The 23215-nt window shown below is 39.6% G+C and overlaps 1 pseudogene; it reads right to left on the reverse strand.

The window, feature by feature from the left end:
- Nucleotides 1–22647: 22647 nt before the first annotated feature.
- On the reverse strand, nt 22648–22732 carry LOC114609183 (annotated as a pseudogene).
- Nucleotides 22733–23215: the final 483 nt, after the last annotated feature.

The raw sequence follows: 23215 nt of genomic DNA on the forward strand, positions 1-23215 counted from the left end.
TAGTTGCCTGCAGTTCTTAATGTACCTGAGGTCTTGTGGTTGGTTTCTTTTTGTTCTAAATATTTGGTGGCTAGTCTACATCTAAAAAATAGGCTCTAACTCTCAGTCTTAATTCCAAGCTGATGAGAAGGGAGAAGGCATAGGGCAGCCAGTGCTGACTCTAAGGAGACAACCTGGCTATTCCTACTCCTACACACCCCTCATCAGGACTGTCACTAATCACATGTGACTTCAAGGAGGCTTGCCATCTGGGTGCTCACATACCAAAAAAGTCACGTATCTTTTATTACAAAACTCAAATAAGAGAGACCATACTCTGGGTGATAATTTGGTGTTTCTGCTTCAAATATGGTACTTTAAGCAAATATATGATACCTATAAAAAATTGGAGGGTACTCGATGGCAACATGGGGCCTGTACATCTAATATGCTTGTGAGAACTGAGTTTGGGCTTGATTTTGTAAGCTAGTTTATGGAGACTTATTTCAGGATTCTAATACAATTGTTAAAAAAAACCCAAGTCTGTTTACTGATCAGAGGGCAGCAGTGTAGTAAATGCTGTTCTTTAGTTGTTGAACAGCTGTCTTTTCCAGTATCTTATCCAGTTGGTATTGGAGCATGTCTTATATTTTGGTTAAACTTTCCAGCTAGCTTCTGCACTAATGAAAGGCCAAGGACCTATTATTATTCTTGGAGTCTAAGAACAGTTTACTCCGTTCAGCAGAGGTAATATTTCCATACTCTGGAAAGACCTTCATTGTGTACTGTAACTAAGTTTTTCAAAAATCTATTTTCAGTGATGGTTCTTAAATGCTTTAAGATTCCTCTTAGCCCACCACCCAGAGGTAGTGGGAAAGAAAGGATACAGGGGTGCGGGGAAGTGGAACTGTTTAGGAAGATTCTTTGGAGCAACTTTGATCTGTGTTGCCTGGAAATTGGCAGTTCAGTTGACAGGTTAGCAGCAGCAGCTCAATCCACTCTAAAACACTTCTGGATACACCAGCAGTCCAGTTCTGTAGAGTTGGGATAGCAAACACAATTCAGCAGTGGTAATACTACCTAGCAGAGACAGCCAGGCCTCAGCCTCTGCTCCAGTCAGTAAGAGAGACCAGGAGAAGTTCTTAGCTGTGCCTCTCTCATGGAAGCAAAGATCAACAAAGAGGAGAGACCCACACGCATTGCACAGCTAGCTCTATAAGCAAGCCTGGCTCAGCTCTCGCCACTGTCTGTCAAGTTCTATTTATAACCTCCAAACATCACGTGTCCTCCACGGGTCTTGCCTCAGCACATGCATCTGTCTCAGCTGATATCACTCTGCCAGTCAGTCTGGGTCTGAGGAAGCAACAAGAAACTGCAGCACACCACCAGAAGGTTTTTGGTGCATTTCTCTCTGTAAAGTCCTGACGGATGGAGGTCTACTATGCAATGTAAGGCTGATATGCATATGCAGTGCTTGCATCTAGTTAGCAAAGAACTGTTCGTCACGTGTCCTTTCATGTGCTTACTTTAGCAGAACATTCTCTTTCCTGTGTCTGCTTCAATGAAACGTTCCTCCACGAGTCTGTCCACTTTAAAGAACCGTTCCTTCACAGGTTTCTCCCAGCAAAACACCATCCAAAGCAACTAACTCTACAAAGAACACGTAGGTTTCCACTTCAGTGTACTGATGAAAGTCTTAAGCCTTTCCATTTCTCCTTCAGTCATATAGTGGGGGACATGTTTCTCTTCCATTCACAAAAATCTAAATGCTATTGAAGATCTTTCACAATAATTTGATAAGAGTTTGAGAGGAAGACAATATTAAAAGTGGAGTGCACACAGTAATCAAAGGTGTAATGGTGGTTTTGACGTTTCCATTCCTGGCTGATGTTGCAACTGATGCCAAAGAAAGATGAGTTTTGACACTAGAAGCATTTAGGAATGATGAATCACATCATTGTGACATCCTTTTGGCTGATGCCTATCTCCCTTAATTTTATCTGTAGGGAGTGAGATAAAAAGGTGAGTCTTTTCTAGAAGATTAAAGCACATTTTTAATCTGATTTCTCCAGGCTAAGTAGAGTGAAGATTTGAAAAATCATGCCGAAAAGTCAGCGATATTTTTAGATTGCGTTTCTGTGTGCCCAATGCTAATGTCTTTGCTTTCCACAGACTGAGGGTATTGTCATTCCCATGTTGCAGGGAAGTATGGTAAACAGTGGAGCATGAAAGACTTTAACTTGGCAGGAAAAACAGGAAAAAAGCAGCTTCTGGATTCAAAGTTGTGTTCTTGCCCTGCCCTCACTACAGTGCAACACTAATTAAAATAATTTATATTTCAGACAGCATCTGTTATTCCAAAGTTAGTCTACTTATCAATATTTTCTAGTGCATATTTTTCAAAAGAACTTTGGGAATGTTCAAGTTCTTAGACTGGCTTTCTGGAGCTGTTATTCAACATGCTTGTATTCATGATCTATGCGGATTCCCTCCACCATGTCACTGGGCTTGAGTGTGGGCACAGGTGACATGTTTCCTAGTCACATGTACCATGGAGGCTGCGGCTGGAAAGACATTTCTCAGTCTCTGAACTGTGTGACAGTGTAGGGGACTTAGCATCAGGTGGTGGAAAATCCCTTTCCAATTAACAATTAAATTTTAAATAAGCAAAAGCTTCACAATAAAATAGAAAAAGTTCCAAACTCATAATTGTTTTATCTAAGTATGAAGGTGAGATGGCTTTGATTTCTCCTAGAATAATACATTGCTCAGAGTGGGAAGCTTGAGCTTTTAGAAGGTGAGATGGCTTTGATTTCTCCTAGAATAATACATTGCTCAGAGTGGGAAGCTTGAGCTTTTAGACAGACAAACAGCCTTCTCCTTCTTTAGTTTTTAAAGAAACCTCAGCCTGTGGCGATTTGGCAAATAGATGTTAATGATTCTAGACATTCTGATCAAATCTGCATCTCATGTTACAGGCCTCTGGTGACATCACCCAGGACTCCCTCACTGTGAAGCTATCTGCCGTAGTTAGAAGTGTCCACAGAGCAGAAGAGCTAGTAACTGTTTTGGTTAGGGAAAAAGAAGTCAGTAGACTCCTGGCTTTGGTTTGAATTTTCATTAAACTCTGTTCTGTGTCAGAATTAACATTGATAAAATGCTTCATCACATACAAAGTATGCAGTCAACAAAAGTCGCAGTGGGAAGAGGATTAGCAGTGACCAGTACAGAAGCCGAGCTCACGGAGACAGCTGCGCGCATCATCGTCTGTTCTTCAGAGGCTCAGGCTTTAACACCGACAGGTTGGCTCTTGTCTGTGTAGTTGTGGGAATAAAGCTCTCAGCCTGTCCATGCTGGACGTTTGTCACATTTCTCTGTTTTCTGTTCTCCACAGCACTTGGATTTTAAGTTGGTGGATTCTCAACGGGGCCTTTCTCTGCTACTTCAAGCAATAATACTTGCATCTTGTGCAGAGGGAAAGTGAGAGTTACATGATTGGCTGCCTGTCCCATCGCAGGGACAGACTTGGCCTGATCCTGGCTCTTTGGAGTTGCTGGACACCATCAGGGAACTTCCACTGTCGTTCCCATCTGCGCATGCTCAAGCCCGTTGCTCTGCATGCGATCGTTTCTTGTTAATGCTGAAGAAGTCTACACTTATTTAAGCCAGTCTGAAATTGGTTTCTTTGATTTTCGCTAAAGAAAATAGACCTGATGATATTAAAATGTTTGCTATTTTCTGCAACACCTAATCAATCACATTTTTCAAAAAGGAATAGACAAAGCAGGAGATTTAACCAATATTTTGGTGCAAAAATTTAGTAAGCAGCCTTCCTTGCTTCATAGCTATGAGAGTTATTTAAGAACAAATCCTAACACATCATTTCGAGGCTACCTCACTTCTCAAAAGATTGTAACTAATTTTTGAAAAGGCATTTCCTTCTGTAGTATGAAGTCCAAGTTGAATGTAACGAGATCTTTATAAATATTAGTTCATATAATTTCTAAAAATTAAAAATTTGATTGAAAACATATACCATAGATTATATGATTTTAGAATGGTTTAAGTTTGGCTTAAAGCATACCCAATATAATCAATATTTTAGATTTACTCTATGAAAAGAACAGATTTGGGATGGACTTGTAGCTCAGTTGGTATGGTTCATTCCTATTGTTCAAGAAGCCTTGGGTTTTCTCCTCAGTGCCTCACTACCCAGGAGTGGTGATGCACACCTGTGCTTATAGCACTTGGAGGTGAAGGCTGGAGGAGCAGAAGTTCAAGGTTGATTACTCAGTGACATAGAGAATAGCCTGGGCTATGTGAGATCTTATCTCAAAAAATAAAAATTGTTTCAATAATAATAATAGTAACAACAACAACAACAACAACAACCCCCAGACCTCACAATCAATTCACCTAAATACAAGGAAGGATATGATGTAGCTCAACCTTTTATTCCATGGATATTGCAGGATACCCCACAGATGCACTTTCAATAGAAAAAGTGTTGCCAATGATGCATTGCTTTCTTTCCAGTGCCATATTTTTTCATTAACTTTGGAGACTTCTTCTCAGCAATATGATCTGTATATTGTCACCAGAAAGTGTGTAATAATGAATAATGCTTCTGCAGTGCCGTCTCTTCCCTTTCATTAGTATGAAACATTATCAAATTTCTTCCTCAGAAATATTATTCTGTAACTGTTCAGAAAAGACAAAATTCATTTGCAAAGCAGCCCCAGTGCTTTGTCTGAAAATGAGGGAGAAGCCTTGAAAATGTTTCAGCTAGGAACTGGAAACTGCCAGTGGGACCACAAATAAAAGGAACAAAGATCCAATAACATTTAATATCAAAACTTATGCAAAATTACCACAACTCTAAGATGCAATTGTTCCAATTGATTCAGTATATTCATATCCATTAAGCAAGCTAGTATTATTTTTAAGTTGCAACATTTGCATTAATATTTCATTGATGCCATTATGCTTTGATAAACCAACCCTAACCTGGAATGTCTGCTTTTGTTAGCAGAACAACATTAGGCGATAGTATGATAAAATGCATTAAATAATAAAACCCAAAGCAACAGATGTAAATGTTAAACACACAAATGATGAAGACATGCGCGGGAGGTGGATGCCCGTGCTTACTCACTGAGAGCCGTGCTGATGGCAGGACGTCCCCAGACTCTGCTTGCACTCATAAAGATGCGGTGATTGGTGGGAACACAAACTGATTCAGAGTTCAGAGGTCATACTGCTCTGTCAAAGAGGATTATACAAATGTACTTTTCTTTATTGTTTTTTCCCTTCTGAAATCATCAAAGACCAGATGATCAGCTGGTAAACCACAAGGCACTTTGCCAACTCCATGTTGAGAAACTCTAGGGTAGAACGGTGATTTCTACAGTCTTTCTCTTCTTTTTGAGTTAAGGTTTTACAAGCCTGGATTGATTGTATGGTTCTTTTATCTCAGCCTCTTGGGTGTTAGGATTGCTAAATAAGCCCAACAGCACGCTCACAATAGCTTTTCAGTTAAAGATTTATTTATTCTAAGTGTTCATTTATTAAAAATACATCATGTAATTCACATTTCCAGAAATTTATTCACCTTGAAACCCTACCAAACATACAAGTTTTAAAAAAAAAACCAAAATGAAAGCAATGTGTTGACGCGAGGCTGAGGTCAGTGACACATGTGACAGCTCATGCTGGTAGGACAGAGCAAAGGCAATGCACCTCCATCGCTGGTGGGAGTGCAAACCTGTACAGTTACAATGAAAGTCAGTATAGCAGTTTCTCAGAAAGATGTAAATCAATCTACCTCCAGATCCAGCTATACCACTCTTGGACATATACCCAAAGGACACTTCATCCCACCACAAGGACACTTGCTCAACAGTGTTTATTGCTTCACTATTTATAATAGCCAGGAATGCGAAACTGATTAGATATCTATCAATGAATGATGAGATAAAATGAAAAAGAAAAGTGGTCCAGTTACTAAATGGAGTATTATTTACCTGTTAAAAAATGACATCATGAAATTTGCAGGCAAATGGGTGGAACTAGAAAAAAATCCTGAGGTGACCAAGACCCAAAAGGACAAATATGGTATATATTCACTTATATCTGGAGATTAATTGTTAAATAAATGATAACCAGCAACAATCTGTAGACCCAGTGAGATTATGTATTCAAGAAGGGACCAGGGAAGTCATATTAATCTCCTTCAGAAGGGGAATAGAAAATAGAATAGAGTTCATAAGTGGGCTAGGTTGGTGGGGGATGGGCAGGAGCAGGAGGATGAGGGGGATGAGGAGGAGAAATGGGATTGAGAGACAGAATGCAAGGAGAGACAGATGGAATTGAGGGATGGTTGAGGGGTATATGGAAACCTAGTGCACTGTAAACTTCCTACGATATATGAAGGTGATCTTAATGAAGTCTCCAAATAATGAGGAAGATGGAGTGCCAAATGACCATCTCTTGTTATCAAACAAAGCTTTGAGCACAGCGACTGGGTTATATCTATTTGAGTTGGAGGTCAAAAGGGTCCCATGGAAATCCTAAACAACCCAGGCTGTTGTCTGTTAGGAGCCGCGTTCGCCATTGCAACATGGCGCTGGTTTCCTGCTTCCTGGTTCTTCTTGAGAGCCTTGCTTGAATGTCTCTGCCTCCAGAGCACAGGGGTCACATGTGTGACCCTGCTCTAGGTTTTCTAAGTGTGTACTCTATTATGGCTCGACACTTCTTTATGTAGGAGGGATATTGTCGAATGTTGTCTGCTAACAGTTTACCCAGAACTGTCTACAATGAACCATAGGTGACTTTGACGCATTCTCTTTACCCATGAGAAGCAGAAAAAAGGCAGCATAACGGATGATGTGAGGACCTGATAGCAGCACCACTATTTGTCAGGTATATCCTGGTGCTTAGCATAGTCTTTGTTGTTCAATCCCAAATATCTATATATTTTTAATCATTATTCTACTTTTCCAGACAAATGTGTTTGTTTAGAAAATTTTAAAGTCTTTACAATTACTAAGAAAAAAACCTAATAAATCATTGTGCTATTAATTATTATGTCAATGTGACTTATGAGATATCCAGATAAACATTATGAGAGTGTTTACAGAAAAGACTAGTACTATTTCCACTAGCACATGGAGTAGAAGCTTCCTGCCCACTGCTATGAGGATATCATTCACATCTGGGGGCCTTGGACAGAAGACAAAGGTTAGAGGAGAGAGACCAGCACCCTACTCTGTTGGACCTTGCCATAGCCACAACAGCGGAAGTCCTGGTTCTGCAGGTGGTGGGTGACACTTTACACCACTTCTTCGCCTTTATAATCTCGCTTGTCAAACTGTGAGAAATTCACTCTTACATCTCTAAACATACCACTAGTTTCCTTCCTCTAATAGTCAAGGTCTCTAATCTCTCTAATTCAGATCTTTAAAATTTTTATAAAGATATAACTTGATGGAAAAAGTCTTACTAAAGTTTCCCAAATTTTTTTAAACAGAGGACTCAGACTAGATATTCAGAAGCTGTAGTTGTGGATACACTCCATATGGAGACAGGATGCTGGGCTAGGGTAGCTGATGGGGCCATGCAGTTCATCAAGAGGCACCATAATCGATTTGACAAGTTGGTTTCCATGATCTTCTACTGGGTCACTATGATAAATATGTTTTCCTGGACAGTAAATGAAAAAAATTTGTTGTATGTCAATTGTCAGTTTCAAAAAGCTGAATGATCAAAAGGACTTGCTATGTTTTTCATGGTCCACTCATTTTATATTAACAACAGGTAAAGTGACGTATCACAAGGGGAGGAAGGACAATCTATTAGAGAGTCACAGGATTATCCGGTCCTGCTCCCAGCATCCTCCCTCAGTTACACAGGACTTATTTTGCCCTTAGCTTATGATCTCTCACTGCATTTGCAAGTTGAGCTGTCAGGGAAGTTGGAGGCCTAGTGGGTAGATGTCTTGTATAAACTTCTTTTCACATGTCTTAAAATAGTATTCATGATAAGGCTCCAAAACAGAGACCAACAGGATAATAGAAGCCAGGTGCAAACCATCAACTTACACTTTATATAAACAATACTGAGAAACTGGCATCAGGTGTCCTCTGGTCTCCTGGGTCCCTAAGCTCATCACGAGGTAGTCAGTTTTATTCTGGTTTGGCCAAGGGTTAGTACTATAGTTCAAAACATCTCTGGTGAATACTGGGTGTGATGTCCAAGCACTCAAGAGGCTGAAACAGGAGGATTATAAATTCAAGGTTGGCCTTGGCTATATGTGAGATCCTGTTTTTTTGTTTGTTTGTTTGTTTGTTTTTGTTGTTGTTGTTTAAGTTGGGAGCAAAATACTGGATTCAATAGATTATCAAAAACTGCTCTGTACCATTCACATTCCTGACCTTTCATCAACTTTCTTAGCTACAAATTAGTCTTTGTTACCTTTTTCTTACATTTGATAAAGTTTGTAGACATGAAAGAGCAGAAGGAGGGCTCTCCGGCTACTAATCATTAGTACCATTCAATGAAGTGTAGATGTCACATGAAAGAAAATTTAGGAAAAAATTTCTAGCAGAAAACTTTTCAAATGTTTTATTGTATATATAAACTTGCTAACTTTGGTATCTTTCACCAAAACCACTCTCCAAGTAAACACAATAGAAGTAAATCAAAAGTCTAAGTTAGTAGATGAAAGGAGACTGGTAAGACATCATCTAAAGGAAGCTATGGATTAAAATCAGGATTTGTCTGACAGGGAAGGGAACTGTAGGAGAAGGCCTCAATCATAGTCACTGCTCAGGGCAGTGGTTTTCACTGAATCAAGTAAGGGAAACAATAGCCTAGGAAATCAGGCAAGACTTCAAGACTCATTAATTTGAATTCTATTAAGGAAAGACTTTCTGAGGAGACCAGAGCGGCCATTGCTTCTTCCATTTATCTGTTCAGTTATTTCACTAACTGAATAACTGTTTGCCCAGTACGCACTGCATGTCAGAAATTTGGTGCAGAATCTATGGGGCTGAGTGAGTGAGAGGCAAAATTCATGTTTTTACAATTTATATTCTGCTGAGCAACTGAGGAAAAGCTTGCCCCGATTTTTGGCTTGTGAGGTTCCAGAATACAACTGCTTCATTTCTTCCCCAGGAGGAAGTATGTCAGCACCAGTGTCCCAAGTAGGAAGGACACTGAAGGAGAGGGCCTAGTATCCATAAATATGCTCTCTAACAGCTTGCTTGAGCAGACAATCAAGCGAGCCATTTCCCTGCCTACCTCTTTGGAACAGGGGCTAAAATTGCATAGTTTGTGTTGAAAATATAAATTCCTGTAGAAAATTCAGGCTCTCTCAAATTTTCTTTTATTGCTATGATAGAATTGTGACTCGATGTAATTGGCCGTTTCAGCATCCAACTTGACTTTGTTATTATAGACCTAGACCAGAATGAACCACAGACCGAGGAAATATGTAAGCCTTTGCTCACTGATGGCTTGTTTTAAAAGTAGCTGTTTAACAAAGGTTGTGCTCAAGCCTGCAGCTTAGTCATAACAGGAGAACTTAATGTCATCCGTCTGCCTTGTCATTCAGGGTAAGTACTTACTACAGTTAAGCTCTGTGGGTTAAGAAACCCAAGCTTAAAGATAAATATCTTCTATCAACTACAGGCACTCAGCTTCTGTGCTATCTCACTTCCTGAAGTTTTCAGAAGCTCACTTATTTATTGCATTTTGCCTTATTTTCAATCTTAAAATAGGAGCGCTAATGCATGTGGCCACAGTGGCTGACAGTAAAGGCAGGAACTTCAGTAGACAGTCAAATTTTCTTGTTGTTTACTGATGAAGAAAAGAGCCCATGTTTCCCTTTCATTAAAAGATCCACTGCTCCTTTCCTTCCTTAAAGGAATAAAGTAAATTGTCATGGAATTAGCTGCCCTTTTTAAGACTTTTATGCAAATTGGCAGCAGGGCTTAGCAGCTAGAGAGGAAGCTGATAACTGGCAAATGGGAAAACCGAAGTGCAGAAGTGTGTTTGCTTATAGACACATAAGTGACAGAACCGAAAGGTCAAATATGAACGAATAGACTCCATAGAAAAGCAAGTCGGGTATCTGAAGTCTGTACAGTGATTAGAATGATGTCAGAATCTTTTTGAGGAAAATCTAAGTAGAGAAAAGCCCAAAGAAATATACTGTGAACTTAGAGGCAAAAATGGGCATAGCAGTAGATTGTTCTGTGCTAATCAGAATATGAAGAATGGAAAATGAAGGCAGCAAATGAGAAGCCGTGTACCCATGACAACTTGAGTCATTCCAGTTTTCTTTCAAGCTTTCTGCCATGCTTAAGTCTGTAACAATGGCTCCCTGTCATAAGAGTTTGTAGTTTTGTTTTTGTCTTTATATTCTACATATCTATCTTCTGATGAACGGCCTAGCTGTACTTCAGGAATGTAGATCTCGTTTTAAAGGGACATATTGAAATAGTATTTTGGAGAACAATGATACATTTTTAAGTAAAAAGTCACAAGCAAATCACAGCTTTGCTGACTCTTAGAGTCCTTGGCTCATTTTTCATTTGTTTCAATTATAGAACCTAATTAAACAATAATTCTTGCACATTTCATTGGAAGAGTGTGCAGCATATGCCAAGGCTAATTATTGGGCCATCGAGTCTAACAACGAAGGAAAGATGTTGTAATTAGGTTCCTATGCAGAGAACGGCGTGAATTTGCACTTTTTGTGATGTGTAAAGCCACATCAGAAATGCATATGCCTACAAATGACCAGCGGGGTGCCCAGCTCTGTGTTCAGTGTTTGTGGCCCGCTTCTGTGCACCTTGTTGTTTTCCAGGGAGGAAGCTTTGCTGTCCATTCTGGGTGCTAGGCTGCTGTCTGCTCTCATTTTCAGATGCATGACCGTGGAGAGATCTACTATGGTGAAGTCTGCATTCAGAATCAAACGCATCGGGCTTAGTTTGTAGCTTTAGTTCTTCTCAACCTTGTTGACTAAAGAATGGAAAAGTTGGATTCAATGATCTTTCAATAATTTTCTTATAGAATTCTACATCTTTTCCAAATTTTATCATTTCTAATGTTTCTTTTTAATTCTTCTCCTTTTTATTCCTTCTAAAATTTTGTTCTGGATGGTTTTCTGTCATCTTGACATAAGATAAAGTCAGCTAAGAGGGAACCTCAGTTAAGAAAGTTCCCCCTTAAGATCAGGCGGAAAGCAAGCCTTTAGGACATGTTTTTCTTTTCTTTTTATTTTTTTCCCATTTTAAATTTTTAAAAATTAATTAATTTATTTATTTACGTTGCATATGTTGCCCTCCTCCCGGTCTCCCCTCCCAGAGTTCTTTATCCCATCCCCCTTCTGTTTGCCTCCAAGAGGATGCTCCCTCTACCCCAGGCATCTCCCTTTCCTGTGGCCTCAAGTCTCTACAGGATTAGGTACATCCTTTCCCACTGACGTCAGAAAAGGAAGTTCTTTGCTACGTACGTGTCAGGGCCCACAGAACAGCCCAAGTATGCTCTTTTGTTGGTGGCTTAGTCTCTGGGAGTTGCCAGGGGTCCATGTTAGTTGGCACTGCTGGTCTTCCTATGGGGTTGCCATCCTCTTTAGCTTCTTCAAGCCTTATCCTAATTCTTCTATAGGGGCCCCTGACTCAGTCAGTGGTTGGCTGTAAGTATCTGCATCTGTCTCAGTCAGCTGCTGGCAAAGCCTCTCAGTGGGCAGCCATGCGAGGCTCCTGTCTGATAGCATCAGTAAAAGAGTCACGGTTTGGTGCCCACCCATGGCATGCATCCCAAGTTATGAACATCACTGGATGACCTTTCCTTCAGTCTCTGATCCATTTTTGTCACTGTATTTTCTGTTAGACAGGAACAATTCTGGGTCAAAAAGTTTGAAGGTGGTTTGGTGACCCCATCTATCCACTGGGGGCCCTGTCTATCTACTGGACATGGTCTTTTCAGCTTCCATCTCTCCACTGTTAGGCGTTTTGGCTAAGGCAATCTCCATTGAGTCCTGGAAGTCTCTCAAATCCCAGATCGCTGGTACTTTGTAGAGGTCACTCCATCCAACACCCGAGCAGGTGTATATTTCCATTCATTCTCCTGTCCCTCTTGGATTCTCTCCTGTCTTCCCCCTAATCAGATCCTGTCCTCCCCCCTCCCACATCCCCACCAAGGTCCCTCCCTCCCTCTGTCTCCTCCGATCATTTTGTTCTCCCTTCTAAGTGGGATTGAAGCATCCTCACTTGGCCCTTCCTTCTTGTTCAGCTTCATACAGTCCTTGAGTTATATCATGGGTATTCTGTACTTTCTGGCTAATATTCACTTATCAGGGACTACATATCATGCTTGTCCTTTTATGTCTTGTTACCTCACTCAGGCTGATTTCTAGTTCCTTATATTCATTTGCTTGCAAAATTCATGATGTCCTCATTTTTAATAGCTGAATAGTACTCCATTGAGTAAATGAATGACATTTTCTATATCCATTCATTACTTGAGGGACATCTGGGTTATTTCCAATTTCTGGCTATTACAAATGAGGCTGCTATGAACATAGTGAAGTATGTGTCCTTGTGGTATGGTGGGGCATCTCTTGGGTATATGCCCAGGAGTGGTATAGTGGGATTTTCAGTTAGAACTATTTCTAATTTTCTGAAGAACCACCATATTGATTTCCAGAGTAGTTGTACCATTTTGCAATCTCATCAGCAACAGAGGAGTATTTCTTTTTTCTCCACATCCTCACCAACATGTGCTGTCATTTGAACTGGATTCTAATGATGCCAAATTACGTTGGTTTCTGTTGCTTATGTTCTTGTGCTTGTCTTTTCCCATCTGGTTATCTGTAGTGTTAACTGGCCTGGGTGTCTCAGATTGGAGCAGGCCTTCTTGAATGCTGTTAGCTCTGTGTGACTTGGGTTATAATACACTTCCTGAGTGGCAGGCAGTGCTGTCTCTGGTTAGGGCAGACTTCCTATGTTTTTGGTTAGGGCAGACCTCCTGGGAGACAGGGAAGCTTTGGGGTCCAGGGACAGGTGGGCCAATACGCCACCTATAGGTCATTTTTTTAAATTTGCGACTGATGTAGAAGGGCCCAGCCCATTGTGGATGGGCCACCCTGATCTATCGGTCCTGGGTTCTATAAGGAAGCAGGTAGGCATGCTAAACAAGGCAATAAGCAGCATTCCTTGATGGCTTCTACCTCAGCTCCTGCCTCTAGGTTCCTGCCTTGTTTAAGTTTCTGCCCTGATTTCCTTTGAGATGAGGAAGTGTAAACCAAATAAATCCTTTCATCCTGAAGTTGCTTTTGGTCACTTCTTGACAAAGTGCATGTTTCTCAGGAACTTAAGGTCAACCCCTTTAAAAGATCATATCTTTATGACCAGGGTTTCTTGATGCAGTTTCTGTGCCATTTGCATGACTGGTTGTGTGTGGTGTGACTCTTGGACTTGGCCATGTCTGAATAGTAACCTATGTATCAGTTCAGCTTCTACTAATTAAATTCTCATATAATTTCAATATTTCAAAGTGAACAACGATTTATCAATATGTAAACCATCCTCCTTGTGCTGTTGGCTGCTGAATGATGTGAGATTATGAACATCATCATCGTCTCCGAAGCACATCTCAAGGCATGCACAGTAGATCATGATTAAATTTGTGGAATATTTGGGAGCCAAAGAATCTCAATTTGTGCTTCCCTTTGGAAAAAAAAAAACAGAAGAGATAGAACAGAGAAGGACAGCATCCAGTCTAAGATCATTTCATCTCCAGGACAGCTAATTGAGCCCACGTTGTTTCTGTCCCAGATAATGAAGAAGAGGAGAGATAGAGAAGAGAACTTTTCCCTTTTAGTGATTTTTCCAGAAGATGCAAACAGCATAGTCCTTGTATTGCATAGGCTTACTAGCTTAGTAACTTAGTAACTTGCCAATGAAGAATTACACTTGAGGGTAGAGAATGTCATTATTTGGAGTAGGCTGAGTATGCTCAGCCAAAGTTAAAAGATGAGAGATGGATGGCAGAATGAATAGATCATAGGTGATACCTCCTACCAACCAGGATGGAAGCCAGTAGTTACAAAATATGCCATCTGCCTGACCAATATCGTCCCTGGACCACACTGTCTGTAGGCATTTTATCCCTGTGCTTTAGTGTGTACAGATTCACAAGTTCCCTCAACAACTGGAAAGAGAACATTGAATCTTTAAGTGTTGTGGAGTATTTATCTTGTTGTTTGGAGTCTATTCATGCTACCACCATCGCTATCATCTGCTTAATATTGCATATGATAGAAAAGTTAGCCCCTTACTTTGTTTCTGTCTTCCTGACATTAACCATCATTTTGGTTTATTAGTGCTGGCACTACATATTTTTTTGATGCACACACTTTGAAGGTTGCTTTATATCGTACCCTTTATTGTTGTAAACAACATATCATGCATTGTTTTAGATTATGTAAATTAAATTTTAAGATAGTCCTGTTTCATTAACCCCTGCATCCATAACAAGTTTAATTGTATTTTATAACTAAGTAGTTATAAATAGATATAATTTCACAAATAGCTCATTGCTAACCCTCACCAAAAGTTTCTGTTATACATTATTTCTCTGGTAAATTTGTTGAATGCCTCTCTGTATTCTGCTGTTAATCTTTCTATGGGTAATTTGAAGTCAACCTAATTTTCTGTTTTCAAACTGAGCTGATTTTTTTAATGTGTATTCCTAGTACAAGACATATAGCTATAGATACAGATCTAGATATTCATATAGATATAGATATACATATAGATATACATATAGCCAGCACATTGCTTGGGGGTCCTGTCTGATTTTTATATTTGTCTCAGATTTTCTACTCTAAAATTTTGAAAAAAATCTATTCTATTGTATAAATAGCTGAATTATTATAAACCTGGATCAGTTTGATAGACATTCACTCTATACTTCCAGCTTCTCCTTGAAGTCTGTTAGCTATCCACACAGACAGTAGAGAATTTAACATACAGTTAAATCCTAGGTTTGATTCACAATGAAATTTTTTGCTTGTTTTGACTCCAACTACCAATAACACAGTAACAGCCCCCTCCCCATATGTTTAGCATGTGGGGCATGTTCTATGAATGCAATCACATACTCATCAGGGTTCACTGGCTCCATTGCCTCTGGGGGTGGTTGGGGACCATCGCTGCTGGTGTGTCTCCTGCCACTTAGTGTGCCAACAGCTTATTCTGTGGTCTGTGTCATGACCTTTGAGACACAGAGGAGCTTTAAGATGAGAATTCTTTTTGCTAATAGCACAGAGAAATAAGCAAGGAAGGTTTCCTGGATAACTAGAGGTCATGGCTGTATCAGGCAGGGATCTCTGAACTCAGAGAGAATCTTGAGTGTGTCAGCCTCTAGTGTCCTGATTTTACCTTTGTCTTGTTCAGCAGTTATGTTGCTGGTATCACCCTCCCACTTCCCTCCATCCTGTTCTACCTGCTCCCTGCAAAGGTGGCATGTGTGCCCAGCCCGTTGTACAACTCTGCACTTTCACAACTCAGGGCTGCTGGCAGAGCCCAGAGGTGTGTGCACCTAGTTTCCAGTGTCCCAAGCTTCAGTGGGGCTCACAGGTACACCTGATCAAGATGTGCCACTTACTCTTGGGGAGTTCTTAGGTATGCGCTTTTTTTGTTTTGCAGAAGTCTTTCTTCTGTCCTTCCTTAATTTAGTCTTAAATGTGCTAATTATTTTAAGTAGCTTCTTGATGTTTTAAAACATAACCCAACATTATTTGTTATACAGTCTATCTTTACTTTTTGTTTCTCTAGGTTTCAGTGAGTAAAATTCTAAAAGAAACACATCTCTGCACATCTATTCCAGTTCTGTCTTAGCCCCATGCAGTTTTTTGGGTGGCTGATGGTCTCTCTTGCATAAAAATTTGGTCTAGTGTCTTTCTTTCCATCTGAATTCTGTCTCTCTGCTCCCCCTTTCCTGCGTAATCAGAGTAGGAAAACCAATGTGTGGTTTAGCCTGAGGTGAGCAGTAAATATTTGTGGGTTAGCAGTAAAGGACTTAGTGCTTTTGGGTTGAAAAAGAGTAAGAAGAAATAAATAGCCCCAAATTCGCTGAGATCGTCTTAAGTAATGTTTTTTTGAATGCTGTCAGCTGAAGCAGGCTTTTTCCCATCTTTAAATCTCAGTTCTGGTTGATTACCTTGCAATTCTGTGTTTCCTAAATAAGGCAGAGATTCTGGGAGCTACACAAATAGACTCACAGTATCCCTTGCAAGACACTGAACTATGATTTATGAGCAAAATTCTAAATGAGAAAAGATTCCTGTCCATCCAACTGCTCGGAGATCATCATCATCCAGAAAGTATCTAAAAAAGAGATGCCCATTATCAATGATAAACAGGTCTGTGTTGCTTTCTTTCTAAGTACAGGGGGACACATATTTTAGAAAATTACTTCATGTGTGAAAATCTTAGGTTGCATTCTATGGCAGACCATATTTCATCTCAATTACATGGAGGTTACAAACATTGAGAGCACCTAACATCTAGCACAGGTGAAATAAAGGCCAACTTCCCAAACTGTGAGCCGAGAGAAAACCTTTCCTTCCTCAAATTGATATGTCAGTCATGTTGTCACAGAAATGAGAAAAATGACTATAATGTGATGGGCATGTAAGAACAGCTGGAGAATTAAACATGAGGTTGGAGACCGCAGGAAGAACTGACTGGTGTGTGTGTGTGTGTGTGTGTGTGTGTGTGTGTGTGCGCGTGCGCACAAAGGGCCATGCAGGAGGAACAACAAACAGCTTTAGAACTCATGGAATGGGTGTGTCTCGGAAGGAATGGCCCCTGAGAACTATGTGTCCTGAGGACTTCATGCTGTTATGGAGTTCTGCTCTGCTTGCTGCCCTCACGTTACTCCTAATCTAAGAATCATATGAAAACTCTAAGGGGACTTTCAGCCTCTCACTGGACAATATCACCGGCTCTCTCAATAATAGTGCTTGATCTCTTTCAGGCATTGCTGCTGGAGCAGATTAATGGTTCAATCACCCTAGGAAAGAACTTAGAGATGTAGATTGTCAGCAGTGACCACTACTATCCTTAGAAAGCATTTGGAAAAATAAAATAGTGAAGCTAGGTTGAGATGTTTTTAGTATTGACTCTGATGTAGAAAATCTTAGGGAACAATTTGAAATTCAGAAAGGCACGTTCTTATTAGTAAATTAGGGACATTTTACAGGGAACAGGAACGGCACTGTCTGATGTGAGTCACTGAGGCTGGGCTGCTGAGGGTTGACTCCCTGTACCCACTTTTGCCTTTAGAATCCCTATATGGTTTAATAACAATTGTTGATGAGTAGATATGAATTCTGAGGATTTAAAGTAGATAACACAATGGCTGATATTTTTAAAATAAAAGTTTAGATTAGTGATTCCTTTAAGATTCTTACAAGGCTAATTTTAAGGTAAATAATAAAATAGTTGATCCTTTCTTTGTAACCAAAAATTGCTGCCTGCCAGTAAGAGAGACTGGCTGAGAAAACTACCTTGCTTTCTCACACTTTAGTAATCTATAGCAAGTATGGGGGTTCTTGGGAATAATTTGTTTTCTTTATATTTACTATGTAATTTTTTTTCACATGAAGGTATTGGGGGACATAACATTTTTTTATCATAGTCTTTCACTAAGAGAAAAATAGAATGTAATCACATTTTAATTCTATACTGCTTGAAAGATTTTCCTGGGATCTATAGCTTTGGAAGAAAAAAAATAAAAGTGTGTGTTGAGCCTGCTCCATCCACCAACCGTGTGTATATGTGTATATGTGTATATATGTATATGCACAGACACACACACACACACACACACACACACACACACACATATATATATGTAAGTGCCTGTGTGTGAAATGCTTGGAGACTGTTTGTTAGAGCTCTGCTCCATTCATTCAGTGTGTGAATATGTATATATCTGTCTGTCTGTCTGTCTGATATATACATGTATTTATATGTATGAAGTTATTGCAGCCTGCTTTTGCTTTAACCACTCTGTGTGTATGTGTGTATGTATGTATGTGTGTTTGATTTTCCCTTCTTTTATTTAATCTATGGCTGCCATAGGCTGCAGCCCCAGTCGGTTGCTATTAGGACCAACCCCCATCAGGTCCTCTTAGCTGCTTTCAGAATTGACTCCAATTGCTGATGCCACACCTCACTGCCAGTCCTGTGGTGTCAAGGCTGGTCTTTGACATCGTGTGTGTGTGTGTGTGTGTGTGTGTGTGTGTGTATGTGTGTGTGTGTGTGTGTTTTGAGACAGGGTCTTGCTGTGCAGCTGAAGCTGGCCTTGAATAGCCATCCTCCTGCTATAGCCATCTATTTGCTAGGATTACAGATGTGCCATGGTGACATACATGTTTGTTTGTTTGCTTTTTAAACAAGTATTTTCTCTCTAATGAGTTTCATGCACCACAGACAATTATCTTTCTTGCTCAACGGATTACTAATCACTTAGTATAATAAACTTTTGCAAATATTTGTTGGCTGAGTAAATTCTCAAAAGACAACCAACGTTTTTACCTTTGTCTCCAAGATATTTCTTAGCTCTTACATTATATTTTTAAAAATCAGGGAGAATACCCCTTCTGGTTTTACTTTAGTCATCACTACATTTTAAGTTACCAGAATGAACTAAACTCTGATCCTGGTTTTGAGATTTTAGATGAGATAAACTTGGAGTTTGTGATATTTGGGAGCAAAGAGATGAAGAGATGGTAAGGACGCCCTTGGATGAAGGCAGTGGTGGGTAGTGAAGACGGCTGTGCCAGGCAGACCTAGGAGTGAGGGCAAAAAGAATCTCACAATCTACACCTCCCAGTGTACTGAATACACATACAGGCGAAGGTGTGAGGGAAGCAGGCACCATACCTGGTGTGGGTGCCAGAGCAGACACAATTGTAAATAGATACATCTTCTCCTGCTTTATTATGTTTTGTTTATTTTTAAAACCCTTCCCTTGCTCCCCACTCCACCTCTGTTCCTATTTGTGGCTGGCTTTTCTTCCCTGCACAGCCCCCTTGTGGTTTCTTATGTAGATGGTCACTTCTTTAACTTAACCTCGAGTCTAAACTGTTGCTGTCCTCATTTCCTATTTCTCCTTCACTTTGAGTAGGCTCCACATCCATTCTGCCATCTTCCCTTCTTAGCAATTTTCCCAGAACTCCACTTTCCTGTACATCTAGGCCACATGAAGTTTCCTGAATTTGCTCTTGACCTCTCTGAACATGTTCTGTGCCCACCCTGATTGACTGCTCCAGCATCTTTCCCTTCTTCTTTAACCTACTTTGCAGTATAACACGCATGCCCTTTTGGAATTCATCATCATCCAGGGCTGGGCATTTGCTGTTTAGCCTTTCTGAACTTGTTTTGTGCCCTCCCCTCTCTTCTCTTAAACATACACTCTTATTTGGTATTTTAAGTTCTAAGCAGCCTAAATGAAAAATAAAATACGGAAGAATGGAAATATATTTGGCCTTGATACTTTAGCACATGCAGAGATGGTTTTTCCAATAATGCACCTCATTGAACTTATCCTTTTAGTCCTCCTGTCTCAGGAGGGTGGAGGGATGGCTCAGCGGTTAAGAACACTTGCTGTTTGTGTAGAGAGTCTAGGTTTAGTTCCCAGCTAGGAAACTAGCATAATCAGCATTATTTGGAAAGTTTTTAAACACAGAGAATCAGTTTGCATCCCAGACCTCCTCTCCTGAATCTTTTTAAAGATCTCAGATGATTCATGTACAGGCTAAAGTTTAAAAGCAGTGTTCTGCAATGCTGTCGGAAGTTGCCAGCTAAGCTCATGCATTTCTCTTTGCAGAGATGAAGGAAACATGGCTGCTCTAACATTGTTTTATGCCTGGCTTGCTATGTTTGGTCTACTATCAAAGAAAAATTATTTGCTCCTAAATAGGTCTAATGTGGTAAGCGGTCAGTTAGTCATGGATTTAGAAATTGCTTGGAAAGTTAGAGACTTTACCAGTCAATATAAGCAGTGAAAATTGATGTTGTTGTTGCTGTTGCTGTTGTAATTGTGACTGAACACACAAGGTCCACCCAAGAGGGTGGAGGTAATGAGTAACCTTGTTTCTTCAGAGGTTGTAAGGGTTTATTTTTCAATACCAATTGAGGCACACAGGAATACTTTTCTCCAACCAGCCTCATGGGCCAGGTACCTTTGCCCATTGATTTCAAGACGTGTAAACAGAGGTCATTAGCTGATCTCACTGCTATAGAAGACCTTACAGATCCTGTGAAAATACCAGTAGCTCGACTTCAGAAAGCGAGCACTCCTCTTTATCCTGGATAAGGACCTTAAGAACATTTTTCAGTTATTCATGAAGGGAGTCCCTTGCTGCAAGCATCTTTCATGTGAACACACAGCAATGATATGTGGTACCTGCTATGATTCAAGGAGGAGAGGGGTGTGCTGCACTGGCTCACACCTGAGTGATGAACACAGGGAGACAGTTGAATCTAGTCGAAGGGTGATTTGGTGCTGTGATAAACTTTCTATCTCATGAACATCAAATGGCAAGTTTTACTGAGAAAGTCTTATTTTATGATCTGCCTTGAAGCTCCAGATAGAAGGAAGTCTCCCATTATCCATCACAATGAATAGTGAAACTCAGCGTAGAAAATGTTAGTACAGGACTATGTGGGAGATTTCTTTCTGATGTGAAAGATAGCTAGAAGATTCTCGAAACTCTATGATGACTTTGATTATAAGAACAGCATTGTGCAGAGTGCTCATAGGAGCTGCTGAAATATAGGATCTACCCAAGAGATATCAGCATAGGTTTGATTGCAAAATACTATGCTGGTTTTAGTGGTTGTCCATTTCTGAGCTCCTGAGGTTGCAATGTTCATTTTGCTTTACCCATACATTAAAAAAATCCATTAAAGATTTATTGTATAACACAATCATAAGCAAGTGGTAACATCAAATATTATCTATCAAGTAAAAAGAACCAGGCCAATTTTCTCACATATTTTTGTGGCCTCCTTAGCATATTTCCTTGAAAACATATCAAGCAAGCATAAATGAGACATATTTACCAGGGAGGTACCACTGCATCTTAGCAATCACAGCAGTTTGCACAGCTGTTTTAACTTGTTTTGATGGATTAATTGGTACTTACAACACAGATTTCTTGGGCAGTTTATTATTTTGCAGCGTGATCATGAGCGATATATGGAAAACATCTCAATGCCATGACAAAGGCTAAGCGTTAATGATGAACATAGGCGAGTGGAGATATTTCTGTCTCAGTTGTTCTTATTCATGTGTTTGACAGAAATAGTTCTACAGTCTTCTCAAAGAAATGGTACTGCTGACAGGATATTCTTATGAGGTCAAATTTCTTGTGCTCATACCTATGTATCTTTATGTATACATAAAGATACCTTTATGTATCTTTGTAGTTACCGACCTGTCAGAGTGACTCAAAAGCACCTTGCTTTCCTGGTCTGTTTTTATTTTGGAGATAAGTTGCATGTAGCCCTGGATGCAAACTTATCTCAAACTTGTATGCAGCTAAGGAGGACCTTCAACTCCTGGCTCTTCTGCTTTCCTTCCCAAATATGGATATACAAGTGTGTATCACCCCAGCTTTGTCTGTTGTTATATGAATGACACAGCATATAAGTGACACACTACTGAAGCCTTAAAGGTGTTTGCTTGCTAAAAAATGGATAAAAACTTATCAGGGATAAGTGAAGAAAAAATTAAGGTCAAACAAGCAAAAATAACAAAATGGAAAGGTGTTCACTTTATGATTTCACTAAGATGTCATCATACTAGCATAAGACTAGATATAGGAAGTGCAAAGAACCCAGGATCTGGGAGCAAATTCTTATGTTTATGGTCAAATTAATATTTTTCAAAGGAGTTATTATAATTCAATAAAAGAAAAAGTCTCTTTTCAGCAGATAGCTCTGAGACATGTGAAAATATAAACCAAATACAGACTAGATTTCCAACTGACAGACACTCAAAGTGAATTGGAGATAGAGGTAAGAAGTTCAAAGACTTTTCAACAGATAATGCTTGGGCATGTGAAAATACAGACCCAGACTCCCTCCTGCACAGACACTCAAAGTGAATCACAGATGGAGATGAGTTCAAAGACTTTTGAAAGAAAATATAGGAGGAAATCGTTAAAAGATTGGGCAAGGCAAAGATTTATTAGCTATGACAATAAAAAGCTTGATTTTTCCATAGCATAAAAATTTAATAGATTGAATCTCATCAAATTTCAATACATTTTATGCTTCCAGAATCACCATTATGAAAATGAAAAGGCAAGCTAGAGAAAGGGAGAAAATGTTTGCAAATCACAGCTCTAATAAGGGGTATGTATTTCATATATACATACAGCCCTTACATTCCCCCAAATAAAAAAGCTAAGCAACCCATCAAAAAATGGACAAAATATTTGTGCAGATACTTCATCCAAGAGGGTATTTGAGTGAGTGATTAGCACATGGGATAGTGCTCAACATCACTTGTTAGTGGGGAAACAGAAATTGAAACACGGCATCCCATCCCACACTCAGGAGGAGAATGCTTTTTTTTTTTTTTACGGAATGTTTCACAAATTTGCGTGTCATCCTTGTGCAGGGATCATGCTAATCTTCTCTGTGTTGTTCCAATTTTTTTCTTTTCTTTTTTTTTCAGTATATGTGCTGTCTAAGCGAGCACCAGAAAAGACTGGAAGGAAATGTTGGTGCTGATTCGGCAAATCAGAAAACCTCTTATATTTTTGGCTGGAATGTGAAATAGCGTGGTTGGTTTGAATGTTTTTAATTACATATAACCATACACTCTAACAATTTCAGACTTTTATATCTGCTCAAAATAAATAAAAATGCATACACCCAAATCAAATGCATATAAATACTTGTTGGATTATTATTCACAATAGTCAAAAGATGTACACTCACAATGACCAAAACTGCCATCAAACCGGCCAGGAACTAACAGTCAGCAGGCACATGACTTGTTTAATGAAGGTATTCTAACACTGGAATGCAACAATGAGTGCAAAAGCCTAAGTTAATTAAAAGCTAAAGTGCATGAATTTGATGCAAAAATGTCAGGTGAATGAGTTAAGTAAGATCTAGGTGTATGCACCATGATGCTA

This window comes from Grammomys surdaster, unplaced genomic scaffold (genome assembly GCF_004785775.1).
Source record: "Grammomys surdaster isolate TR1022 unplaced genomic scaffold, NIH_TR_1.0 125947, whole genome shotgun sequence".
NCBI lineage: Eukaryota > Metazoa > Chordata > Mammalia > Rodentia > Muridae > Grammomys > Grammomys surdaster.